Source organism: Micrasema longulum, unplaced genomic scaffold, assembly GCF_059751315.1.
Source record: "Micrasema longulum isolate JH-2025_06_02 unplaced genomic scaffold, ASM5975131v1 h1tg000708l, whole genome shotgun sequence".
NCBI classification, from domain to species: domain Eukaryota; kingdom Metazoa; phylum Arthropoda; class Insecta; order Trichoptera; family Brachycentridae; genus Micrasema; species Micrasema longulum.
The window spans coordinates 367,512-381,929 of record NW_028277904.1 but is presented as its reverse complement, the minus strand read 5'-3'; positions in this window follow the sequence as shown (position 1 = coordinate 381,929).

Genomic DNA, 14,418 nt, shown 5'->3' with positions numbered 1-14,418 from the left:
ACATTAAATTTGTTGACCAAACCATAATCTGTAATATTTATGATATGTATATTTTTCAAATAAATATTTAATAGATATAAACAAACTGTATTATTAAACTGACGGGTCAAAGTCGAAGAATGGTGAAATAAATCATTTGTTTATTATATATTGATGTACTCAGTGACATTCGTTTTATTTTAATGCTTGCAAAAAATAATAATACAAAGCCATACAAATATATTTGATCGATTATATTGATTAAATTAGTTACATTAATTAGTTGTCGGCCTTGTGGTGTAGTGGTCAGCGCATTTGCCTGCCATGAAAGAGATCTCGGGTCAGATTCCCGACATGGTTGATGTGAAATATTTATTCAAAACGGTGTTTTAACAATAGAGTATTTCACAGTCCTTGGACTGGCACCTAAGACTTATCATCTTTCCTTCAAGATACGCTGTGAGGTGTACCAATGCAGTGCCCTATGCACCATTTGGTGTGGAAATGGAATGACGAAGAAGAATAAATTAGTAACGAACATAACTTATAATATTGTATGTAATGTAACTAGGTACCCTAATAATAATTAAGCATACTTTCCAAATAAACACATACTTTACAAGCATACTTTCCAAATAAGCGCTCAGTAGCTGCAAGACTTGTTGTTATCTAACTTCTATTTTTATAAATTTGTTTTTTATTTCATTTTTTAAAATATCACTAAAACTCTAAACTCCATTGGCAAATAAAAAATAGAAATGTTAATAGCGGCTAGATTTCTTATTGTCCATGCGCTCTGTAGCTGCAAGACGTGTAATCTAGCTCCTATATATCATAACTGGAGACTAGAAATAAGAATCCTAACCGTCCATGCGCTCTATAGCTGCAAGACGTGCTGGGATATTTATTTATTGTACAGCGCCCTTGAGGTGATTTTCACAAAAACATGTATTAAAAATATAAATTATCCAAATATAAGTAAATAAATAAATAATCAATTTTTTTAAAATTCAATATGCTATCTGTAATGACTTTAATATTGTGGTATTATAAAAATAAAAAATATTATCAATGAATATCGGGCAAAGTTCATTATTTTTTTATTATATTCAATTTCTTTTTCGCTTAAATGACGTTTGATAATTTAGAATTACGTGAGTAATAAAACTAAATATTCCTACATGCAGGTAATCAGTTACCATAGCTAATAAAATGTCTTAAATAGTGGGTATTACATTTGATTGGTTCGGTATCTAAAAAATAAAAATAAGACCGAAAAATCTGTAAGCTTTTAGAATATTAAATACATATCTTTACCTCAGAGGATAAAACACCAAAGTCCACTTTTGTCGTAAAAATGCTTTTCTAAGTTGAAATAAAAATCTGAAATCAACATGGTTTTAATGCAAAAAACATCAGTAGTCCCAGGTGCGCTATTTAATACGAATTATTATTATAAAAAAATCGTTTTTTTACATGACAAGGTATTTAGATGTTGTAAGGTTGATGTTTATGTTTATGTAATAATTTTTTGTATTTTTTAATATTCGTAATATGTTTGCTTCCACTTCATAATGTTGTAACCTCTTGACCTCATAGAGTTAGGGATATGTTATTATTTTTTTGTATTATCTTTGTATGAATAAATAAATTATCTCATTTGATTCAAAAGTTATGATGTTTTGGAAATGGCACTATCACAAAATCTCGTGTTTTGAACATTTCGTTCAATGTGACACCCGTGGTTTATCCTTTAATATACAGATATTAGTATTGGCGCAATATTCTGGTGGTCAAAAATTCCTAGCCGATTCCAAATCGATTCATTGGCCTATTTATTAGGTGCACATTTGTGTAAAAACAGATATTTTCGCGGGTCATCGGAAATAAGTACAAATAATAAAAAAAATATGGTTTTTGATAGAGTTGCAATAATTGTTTTTATCAAAATATTAAACCTTTTTAATATCTACGAGGTAGGTCTAAAAATTCACGGAATGGACAAGTTGCCAGGACTACTAACACGAGATAATAGTATGACTCATTACTAGTGTATGTACCTTGTATTAATATAAATGAGTAGATAGTTTCCAAGATACACCTCAATAAGTGAGGAAAAAATATCTAGAATGGATAAAATTAAGATTCGAGCCGTCAGTAAATTTCTCAGTAAACTGAATAATTTAAAAAAAAATCATTTGACTTTTTGTGCATAATGTTATATGTACATTGGCGGGCTTATTGTCAAATGGCATTTTTTTCCAACCAACCAATAAAATAAAAGTTTTATTTTTATAATTCAAGTTACAGAACATATTTAATAAAAAATAAAGATTAAAAGGCAAAAGATATATAAAAATAAAAATAAACGTATTTGTTTATAAATTACCTTAAATCAAAACTATTATTCAAAAAGATTTTTCTCAAAAAAGAGGAAATAGGAAAGGAGGAGAGATTAAGGAAGAGAAAGGAGATGTTTCTTCAGACGTGATTTAAACAGAGATAATGTAGTAACATCTTTGATGGTGGATGAATCACAGCATACAATTCGAAAGAGATGTCAGCAGTATACGAGGACTCCTATCCTGGGAAAATCGTGACTTATAAATAGTAAAGTCTCTTCAGAGACAGCAAAGAGTTAATTGAAGATGACCTCCGCCACGAAAGACCTGACAGGCCCATTTTTTAAATCTTTATTGATAAAGTTGAAAAACTTAGGTATACCTAATTTAATTCTAATATATTAGAATATATTCGAGAATGCCCGTTTGAAGAAAAATAAGTGGAAGTATAATTTTCATTGATTTTGAGAATCCTAATGATGATGGTATGCCGAAGGTCAGTGCAAGATGGGTGCTTGGGATGCTTTAGCCCTCAAAAGCGACAGCGCGTCGAGAGTTTCCGCGACTTTTTAGACTTCTGCGGAAACAATAAGAATAATGTTTTCGATAAGATTATTACGGGAGATAATACGTGGGCTTATTCCCACGAGCCTGAATAGAAATAACATTCCACGAAGTGGCATTAAAAGTGCTCACCAGGCCCCAAGAAGTTCATGCTATCGTAATCGGCTGAAAATGATATGGCTACTGTTTTTTAGGATATAGAGGGCATCCTGTTGATTAAATACACACAAAACAGTGCAATAAACGTAATATACTTTTAAACTCCACTGAAGCAGTTTAAAGAAGTCTTGATGGAGAAAACAAGATAAAAAATGACCAAAAGTGTCTTGCTTCTGCAGGAAAACGCACCCGTGAACAAGTACAATGTTGCTCTTTACAAATTTGGCTTCCAAATATTAAACTAACCAGCCTACAGTTCAGATTTGGCCCCTTCCGATTGATGTAAGTCCCAAATTTTGAAAAAAAACTTTGAGGAAAGAAATTTACAAGTGATGAAAAAGTCAAGTCAGCAATTTAAGTCTATTTTCCAGGAATTTTTTATTTTTACAAATTTATGGTCCATCCCTCTATGTTTATCTATTTTTTTATTTCTAAGTACATGTAACCACCACTGGATTTGTTGTTTTCGTCCAGCCCGTCAAAACAGTTGTTCCGATACATGAAGGTGCTGGATATGAGACAACTGTACCTAAAAGAAGCACTTCTGGTCGAACAATAAGGAGAGATCTCAGCAAAATGTTCGTACGGGTATTTCCCAGAGAACGAATTATTTCATACCCAAAACCCGTACGACGTTTGCTCAGAGACATCTCTCCTTTATCGCACCGAGAGTGTTCAATATTTTGGATGAGCTTATTAAGCTCTCAAGGACAAAAACCATTTTCAAGAGAGGAGTTAAGGGCTGGATTTTCCTTAGTGGAAGGGATTTGAGTGGGAAACTCCTTGATGATTTTTTGAATGTTTGAGTGTGCAGTTTACCACATTGATGTGCCATATATTTATATTTTAAAATTATTGTTGTTTCTGATCCTATATAATATTCTCGGCACGGGAAACCCCAGTGAGGTCACATTATATATTAATTATAATTATATAGTTTGTAAGCGAAAAATGTGAATAAATAAAAAAAAATACACGAGTATATAGAGTATATATATAGGCCTCGTGGTGTAATGGTCAGGGCGTTTTCCTACCATGCAGGAGGTCTCGGGTTCGATTCCCGACATGGGTGATATAAAATATTTATTTAAAACGGTGTTTTCACATCAGAAAACTTCATAGTCTCTGGACTGGTACATGAAGCGTAAGACTGAACATCTTACCTTCTCGTAACAAAAATGATCAAGATACGCTGCGATTGATGTACCAATACAGTGCTCTATGCACCATTCGGTGTGGAAAGGGAATCATGATGATGATATAGATATTACAGACATACAAATGTCTGTGTCAACTAATTACTCGTCCCAACTCAACACAGGACTTTGTGTCCCATGGAGTAGGGACTTATGTCTCAAAAAATGTAATACTAAAATGTATTACTAGTTATTCATCCCATCTTTGGGACAAATATAAGTTCAAGTTGATTATTTAAAAAGAGCCGAAAACGTCAAATAATCTATTTAGGTAAATTAAGAAATAATTTGTATCAATAACATATTCTCCTTAAATGTAAACAAAAATCAATGAATTATCATAATAAATATTAATTTTCTTCCATCTTCTTCTCGTGTTAATAACATATTTCTTCATCTTTTCATATTCTTTGTCGGGGGTCCGTGGAGTGAATCGTGTTTTAAGTTGAAAGGCAAGATGACCGACAAAATCAGCTTTCACAATGATCTCAGGTATCAAATATATCTGTCAAACCATTATGAAAACCAGTTTCGATACGGTTCAGCCATCGACGAGTTTGGACCAGGTCCCTTGATGCTGTCTTCGTCTTCAGTTCTGGCGAAGATTACAGGTGCCTGGAAAAAGGTTCAAATTCAACAGCGAAAAGCGAATATTCAATAATATGCCTCATTAAACACCCCTAACTTTAGTGCAATGTTTGACGTTTTAGGCTACCGAACTTCGAGTCTTATTTAATATTTATTGACAACATATAATAATATTTATTCATTTTTTATTTACTTGGATCTAAAATTTAAGGCTGAGCACCGTACAAACTTGCTCAGTAAATTAATTATTACATTAAACTTATCAAAAACATTGAGTGGGGTCATCCTCATACCTTCATGGGTAAAGAAAATCGATTTAATGTCCGTAATTTAAAAAACGTAAAAATATATTTTTGATCCGTGGGTATTTCTCGACGGTTAGAAAAAGTCGAGAGGGGACATTTTAATTACTATTTATTAAAAAAATGTCTATCCAATCTCAAATAAAATAGCCGTTAGTGAGCATACCCTCTTAGAGAAATATCTCTCCGAATGATTTAATAATTAAGACGTTGCCTCCCAATCGCGGACAAGGAGAGATTTTGAAAATATACGGCTCATTTATCTGTAACCTGTTCGCACATTACGAGACGGTAATATGTATCATGTATAATGTATAAGTCACTAGCGATAATTTCATATCTGGACCCAGTGGTGCAAAGGGCAATGCATTGGTACTCCACTTGCGTTGTATCTTGATCATTTGATACATGATGACAAAATTTTCAATATCGTCGTCCATCAATTGTTAATAAGTGTGGAGAAATAGAAAGCGTCAGCCAGCAGAATCTGTAAAGGAAAAAAATAATATTAATAATAAGAAAACATAAATTATTTAAAATCAACATCCAAATACATAATATTATGGTAAGAATCGGTTTTTCATTTATGTATTAATTTTACTAAAGATAAAAGCTACTTTACGCCATCTATGGGCTATAAACTAGACATTAACATAGCAAAGACGCACGACAAAACTTAGCGAAGACTCGCACCATCTTTTGTTGGTACAGCTACTCGCCAACAGATGTACCCAACGCATGTTAGTACCGCTACTCGCCAATAGATCTACCTCGCTAACGTTAGTGCAGCTACTCGTCAACAGATCGCGCTCTAACGTATTATTGAATTAATGTTATTTCTTATTATCTTATTCTATTTATTACGGTTCACAAACAATAAACAATAAATACGACATTGGTATAGCAACCACAATTTGTTATGTTTACATATTATTCATCAATAATTATATGTGAACACAACCATGCACAAATAAGTAAAAAAAGTTTATACATACTTTTTTAATCGACTATTTAAAATTGTTCAGAGATGGCGCTACTATCCTCGCTTGTGATTCAGATTTACACCCGAGTTGTGATAACGCTTATCTGACATAATTGGGGTATTTCAAAGTAGATAAAAGGCAAATAAACACATGTGAGTTATCGAATGTGACCGTTGGCAGAGTCAACACACTTGACATGGACTAACACACTCACATCAGCCACAAAGTTAATGGTCGAAGATAGGCCTTGGTAAAAATAAAACATTAGATTTTTTTATTAATGTAACAACAACAACATTCTAGAGAATGAAATAAAAGTGATCTGTTGAGTTGACATTGATTTCATCACTTGAAATTTAATAATCAATAAATCAACAAATTTACGCACTAATCTCTATCGGATTTTAGACAGTAAAAAAACTCACGTTATTTACAATAAATAGTAAAAACTTTTTGATTAAATAAATCATTTTAAGACTTTTTCAACGCTATTTAAACATTTCCTTTTTTCTGAAGGCTTTTGTTACTTTTAAATAGTTTGCTGTAAAAGTACGTATGCCCTTAACGGATAAAACTAAATAAATCAAACAATAATATTTCATTGAAAATTTGTTAAACGAAAATATAAAATAAATTATTTATAGATGACACTTTTATAATTTTTGTCGAAAAATGCTATTTTTACGTTTATTAACAAAACTTGGTTTGCGGAAACTTTTAACAAATACCATAACAATATAATGAAGGTCCTTTATAATATAATGAAGGTAAAAATGGCATTTTTCAATAAAAAATGTTAAAACGCCATCTATAAATAATTAGTTTCATATTTTCGTTTAGAATCACCTTGATTCACAGATTTGAAAACATCTTTCTGATAAATTATGATACTAAATTAATTCACAAAAGTATGACGGTCTAGTTTGTGCGCGATGATTGTATTATAAATAACAGAATTTCGTGATAAAACATGAGGCCATCCAATGCCGCATCCGTTATTTTATGAATGAAACTGCTCGCGTCCTGTTCCGAATGTAAAGCGATCGTTTACGCAACAACAGATGATATTAATATGCCGTCCAGAATACTATTTATAAACACAACTGCACGACGTTTCCTTAAGGGTAAAAGCAATCCGGAAATTCTTCCCAACAAGAGACGGATGGGCGCAGTCTGCTGCGGGACAGCATGTTTCTTCGTCAGGACAGACTTTCCGGAAAGTACACATCTTATCGGCAATATATTGATAAAGCCCCCTTAGTGTATTATTGCCTATTTTAAGATAAATCGATTCGAATGTTTGGCTCAGAAAAAGTTTATTCCGGTCTTATTTATTCATATTTTGGACGTAATACATACGTTGAGATTTCGAAATCGGTTAAACAGAATTAGTAACGAGAAAATGTTCAAAAAGGCTATAAAAAATAGATAGTGGAGCTAGGTAGAAGTAAAATGGATTGTCTCATTCGCCCCAATCAATATTGAATCACCTGCTCCACAAACGTATAGTTTATGATATGTTTTTGTTATTTTGTTGTGCGTTTCATAATTGAAATAATTTAGGTATACAGAAATAAAATATGAAAATAAATACGTAGTGTTTAAAACTGTCTTAACATTTTGTATAGTATTTTCTCTCTGTATAAGTCTTCTTTGTATATTCTCACATGTAAAAAAAATAAAAAAAGTAGATTGTTAAGTGTCCTCGGCACGGGTAACCCGAGTAAAGTCACATTATTTTTATTATTTATAATGTGAAAAAAATGAAGAAATAAAATAAATAGTCAAAATTTGTTGAAACACAGAGGGAAAACATTTTTGAGAAGGGAATATGGAAGTCTAGGCATGTACAGGGCTTATGGCCTGTCATTGGCTGGTTTAAGTGGCCACTTTACACATTGTGTAATATATTCATCACTCTGTCCTGCCATATTCCCTTCTCAAGAATGTTTTCCCTTTCTGTTGCAACAAATTAAGATCTAAATAACTCCCAAGGGAGGAAATCCAGCCCATCTGCAAACATTTGGAAATACTCGAAACATTGTGAATTAATAGTTTTCGCCTGATTACGTTTTAAAAAGTCATTTTGGTGCTTTTTTACATGCTAACTTTGAGTTTTATCATTAAATAAAGCAAGAATAATGACATAACTGCATTTTTTAACAGTTTTCTCAAATTTTGACATTAAAACAACATAGTACTTTTCATTCATTGACAATGCACACACAATACAACACATGTCACGTTATTTCTCCATATCTACTTATTAATATGCAGCCATTACACTCTCTCAAAAAGTTCTTTTAAAATATGTTTTAAAGACGCAAAAATCCTAATCGAGATGATGAATCATTTAACGCAATTTAGATCCAAATCCGCATGCATCCAATTTGAATTTATTATTATGATAAATATTAAAATTATTTAAAAGGCAGCTTTGAAAAATCTCAAAAAACTTACGGGTATTTTGATAAATATATATTATATTAAAGTGTAAATAACGAAATAAATGTCGGTTATTAAATTATTAATATTTCGAATTTGAAAGTTCTATTTATAAATTTTCATTGAAAGAAAGTGGCTACTGCGTAATCTGAAATAAAATTCAGCAGTGTCTGGGTTAAACACGACACGACGCGCGACACACGACACGGTGACGGTAGATGGCCGATCGTTTAAATGTCTACGGACGAAATGCAAACAAAGACTCTCATGTGTACCCTTTAGATCGTGCTAAAATAGTTCGTTAGATTTGGCAGTCAATGATCTTTCGCGACTAGACACTTCTTAAACACGCGACGGAGAGGACAGAAATAAAACAGGGAAATCAAAAATAAAACGATTATCTAGAATCTAACAGCGCTTCTTCATACATCGGCTCATTAACACGACTCGACCATAGCACTAGGACGACACCACGCTTGGTGACTAGACTTGTGACTTGTGACCGGTGACGAGTCGCCTTCGCCTTCGCCTTCATCTTCACAATGAATGCGCGTGATAAAAATACCAACATCGGTTTTACAAGAAAGAAAATCTAGAAAAAAACTAACGGTCATATTGAACACACCCTAATATGCCAATAAAGTTGTACTCTAGAGAAGAAGAAGAGTGGAGAGTTGTTCGGATTATTATTAAAGAAATATTTTTTAGAATTTTATTTGTGTTGAAGCAGCCAGAAAATGCAATAATCAAAACATACGTACACGACATGCAAAAACATTTTGCTAAAATGAGTACGAGACTTATTCACTAGGCTATCTACATTTAGCTATTAATAATTAAATAAGTAAAATGACAATTATAGAAAGCGGTAGGTAGCTCAGGGCTGATATTCAAAATGCTTTTGCGGCCGTAGAAAAACCATTTGCCTCGCGTATTTACATACAAAATACACGAGCTAAAGTGTTTTCTACGGCCGCGAGAGCGTTTCAGAAGAGCACCGTCGTAGTGTCTGAAAACGTAGTGATGCAACTAAAAGCTCTTTCGTAATTTATGTCTATTTAGATTTCCGAAGAAGAGAGAAATATAACTAATCTCTGTTTCCATAATATTGATCATTTTACTGATTGATATCATAAATTTTGTAGCAGTTATAACTAATATCATTTCCATAATTTATTATTTATTGATCCAGTAGTATTTTGAAAAGAGCGTAATCGGCTTTAGCAAGTAGTTTCAATATGGTTAACCAATAATCATTTTTTCGCTTTCCGCGTTAACTGAGAAATAATACAAAGCTAGTGAAATGTCAAACAATAGCCGAATGGATAAAAAAAACATAATTACAAACAAGCAACTTTCTGTTTTATTTGTGTAGGAAGGTTTCGTGTGTCAACACAGGAAACGATGTCGTCGGAGTTTCGGTCCTACGCACTTCCTATAGTATCCATTGGCGTTGGTTTAACGCCTTTTATAAATTAAATTTGATCTGAATTCAAAACTACGCGACTGACTTGTGAAACGTCTAATTAGCGCTTCCGCCTCCACATTAGACTTGTCCACGCAAAGGATGATAGAGAAAAAATGACGTGGAAATGTAGGATTTCCTTCACATACAAGTTGTGCTGTCACCGTCGCGATGTAGGTGAGTGGTGGCGACTCTGTTAACGGTCCCGGGTTCTCCGCGTCTGGAGGTGTTCAGGTGGGTTGTTATTTTCTGGTTTCATCTCCACCTCCATAGAAGCCACCTACTGTTTCCGGCTAGGCGCCACGACTTCCTGTGTCCGATCTACTCGGCCCACAGCGCTTTCGCTAACTCGGCACCAGATCACCGCTTGCATCACGTGGACGCCGTCTTAATGTTTGGAAATACATCAATAGACGTGCTAAAAGTAGACTAACCGAAACTTTTCAATACAAAATCTAGAAATAACAAACAATTGACAGGTAGTTTTAAATAGTTTAAATACATTTTTACATTTACAAATTTCTCTTGCTCTCGCTGTAATTTTCATGTCGTATAAGTAGAATTTTTTTATTTGAACTTCTATTTGGCAAGTGTAAATTGGCGGTCGGGCAATTGGTTAAACTTCGTATAGTAAATAAACGATCAATAAAACTATTCTGACTAAAACATAACAAAGTGGCTTGCACGGAAAAGTGGATTGGTGGGATTTTAGTTATTTGTAAAAAAAATAATTGAAATGTAAAAAGTGTACAATGTATGTTGATAAGTAAATTGAAATAAAAGTACCTTGCTATAACAAAACGAATAATAGTTTCATGTGCATTCTAGTACGACTATTAACTTACATTGAAAAATAACAAAAATAAGCTAACCAAAACAAGACAAAATTAGCAGTTCAGAATGCAGTTTTGGCGCCAAACCTTATGTATGGGAGAGAAGTATGGAATTGGAAAAACGAGGATTAAAGTAGATTGAATGCTGTTCTCCGGCGAATGTGTGGTAAAACTAAATAATACGGTGCACAAACGTCGAGATCCGTGGATTATGCAAGGCTAAGACGAGCTTTATCGTCAACATCAAGTGAGGAGTGCTACGTTGAATTGGACACGTAGAACGAATGGACGGCGAAAGAACGGCTAAAAGGAATTACGATGCGAATGTCGATAGATGCAGAAAACGAGGCAGAACGAGAAAGACATGGCATGGGAGAGTGATATGTCAAAAGTAGGAATAGTCGTGCGAGAAGATGTACAAATTAATGTATAAACGTATAAAAAGCGAAGTATGTATGCAAAGACCGAGTGATGTGGTGTCCTATACTATCTGCCGGCTCTCAGGGGGAAACGGTCGGATAGTTTGAATTGTGGAATTAAAAATGGCAAGATTTACGCAACAACAACATTATTTATTTATTTATTGAATTTTTGAGGTTCCTCATTACTTTTTAATCTGTTTTAACTGTTTTTTTAATGTGATTTTTTACGATACATATACATATTTTTTTTTACATCTTTTACTATGCTTTTTCTTATTACTTCGTAACTTACTATGTTACATAACCCTAGTTCAAAGAAACTCTGTATACGCGTATAATTTTATGTATGGAATATGATAATAAATTATAATAATAAGATGAATAAAAAATCCAAAACCATGTATAAACCACGATTGATAATAACTTTTGGATGGGAAGGTATTTGTTATCATTATTATACAAGCTCGTGGTCGACACCTTGCGGTGTGGAGTGTGGAGTAATAGAATTCCTTCTGACAGAAATATTACCTATAATAGTAGTAGATCGTATTTGGGCGCCATTTTAGGTAGCATTGCTGTGTAGGCAGAGTTGCACCGCGGCCGCGTGGGCCGCACTGGGGGGCGTTCTCACGGCTAATTACGGAATGCCACAATCGCCATTCTTCCACTTACTCGAGTGCCTGAGGTCAAAACTCACCCATAATAGTTAAATGACCATTTTTTATTTACTCTAGCGCGCTCTATTAGGGGCTTAATTGAATAAAGTAGAAAATTAAACGGAAATTTTTAAAGTTTGAAAAATAATAGAAAAGTGATTTAGATACTTAGAGTAATAACACGCCACTGGCTGGAGTCGCTTATACGGAGAAAAACCATTCAACGATTATTAACTACAAAGTTCGCTACAGATTACTGCAACACAACGGGCCGTTGGTACTCGTGTCGAGAATTGCAGGCGCAAACCGAAACCATCCGTTAAACGTTAGTTGTTAATCTTTGTCTTTTTTTTAAAGGAATATTTGCGTTCTTATGATTTACCCGAATATTTCATTTTGCGGGGCATTTTCAACGAGGTGTAAATAACTCACTATTAGAAAATGGGAATCAAGTTAGAGTAGAGTGGAATTCGAACCACAGATCTTTGATCCGCAAGTCCGAGACACTAGCCACAGGACCACAACCCGATTCACATCTAAAAACCGAGTCGAAATTTGGAACGCATTTTGTTCTATGCGATAGCTAAAGGGTTTTTCTAGTGAATTATTACTCCGAGTTTAGATATTATGTATTGCTATAAAATAAAAACTTTTTTATTAATGTCACATGTTTATTCTATTAAAATAACATAGCTACAGTTTCAGGAGTGCACTTATCCTATCGACGGAAGATCACACAAAACCAAAATAAATTGTTTTAATTAAATTACAAATTTAAAAGCTTCAATTAAATTAATTTAACAATAGCATCACTATGTAAAGCGCCCTTGAGGTATTTTATTACGAAAATGGCGCCATATAAGTTATCCATATTAATAATAATATTATAAAGGCAGAATATTGTTGACAGTGTAATCATAATTCGAGATGATTCATTATAATGAAAATAATCGAATGCATTCAATTACTAAATTCATTCGGATGGAAGTTCGAATGTAGTAATTCATTCGAATGAATTATCAATTGCATTACATGTCATAATCTTAATTGATTTCGGAGGACGATTCTATTTTGTACCCAAAGACCACAATGGCCGAAATGCACATATCTATTTTCTATGGATTAACATAAATCAAAAAGCCATTCGATTATTTAATTCACTAACTACTAAATTCACTATATTATTTTCGTTTCTACACATTTATAATGTATACAAAAAAAAAAAAAAAAACCAGTGGTAGAAACTTATGCTGGATTGGCGGGTGGGTATTCCACTTATCTAAGGTGTTAACATACAATGTATATGGGTCAGTCTAGCTAGAGAAGAGATAACGAAACATGATCAGTGGAGGCAAAAGAATAAACAAAATTCAGTTCGTTAAGAAGAAATACGGTATCTCTACGTTAGTAACGTATTCCCGTATTTTCTCGCTAGATTATTATACTAATGAAATGTTTTTTTACACAAAAAAATAAAATTTTCAACAAAATTAATATATCTTAAATCTAAAAAATAAATAAACGCAAATAACAAAGTTATTATTTAATAATAATTCATCGTGAAGTGTTACGAAGTGAACGCAGGTTCAATCAATAATATTAGATATCACGAAATTACATGCGCTTTTATCGCTGATTTACAAGTTTACTTTATTTGAGTATATTCTTTACATAGGATTCATTGAATCACTAATAAAGTTTAATAAATTACAAATAAATAATTCAATTCAACAATTAGTAAATTAAACCTAACAAACTTATAAATTCAAATCAACAACACAATTTTAATCAACAAACTAAAATAAATAAACTTGAATCTAATGCCAAGCTGTCTTGTCCTGCAAATATTCTTCGACTTTATAGTATATCTTACCAAACAGCCTGAAAAAAAATCTTTAAAAAACATTCTTGGAAAAGCCAGAATTCCAAGACTTACATTATTGTAGAATTTTATGCAGTTTGAGGCAAAAGAATTATGAATTTTTTGCAGTTTAGTAGCGAGCACAACTAGCGTATCTTTATTTATCGTGTTAAACCTATGTAAAACTCTGTTTCTCTTAAAATCATCAATGTTTTTATGTACACAGATTAAGTTTTCATAAATATATTGACATGTGACTGTCAATAAATTGATTTCTTTAAACTCATCTCTAAGTGATTCTCTGGGATTCATGGTGTAAATTTCTCAAACAGCTCTCTTCTGCAGCTCAAAAACAGAATCAATATCTGCGGCATTTCCCCACAGCAGTATACCGTAAGACATGACGCTGTTGAAGTAACTGAAATAGACCAATCTAGCTGTTTCTACATCAGTAAGACGTCGAATCTTTTTAACGGCGTTGGCTGCATAACTAATCTGTTCGATAAACCAGCTATATGTGGACCCCATTGAAGCTTAGCAAGAAAAACAACATCCATTAATGAAAACCATGCGATTGTTTAAAATATTGAAGATTTTATTCATCTTAAAAAAATATTAGTGCG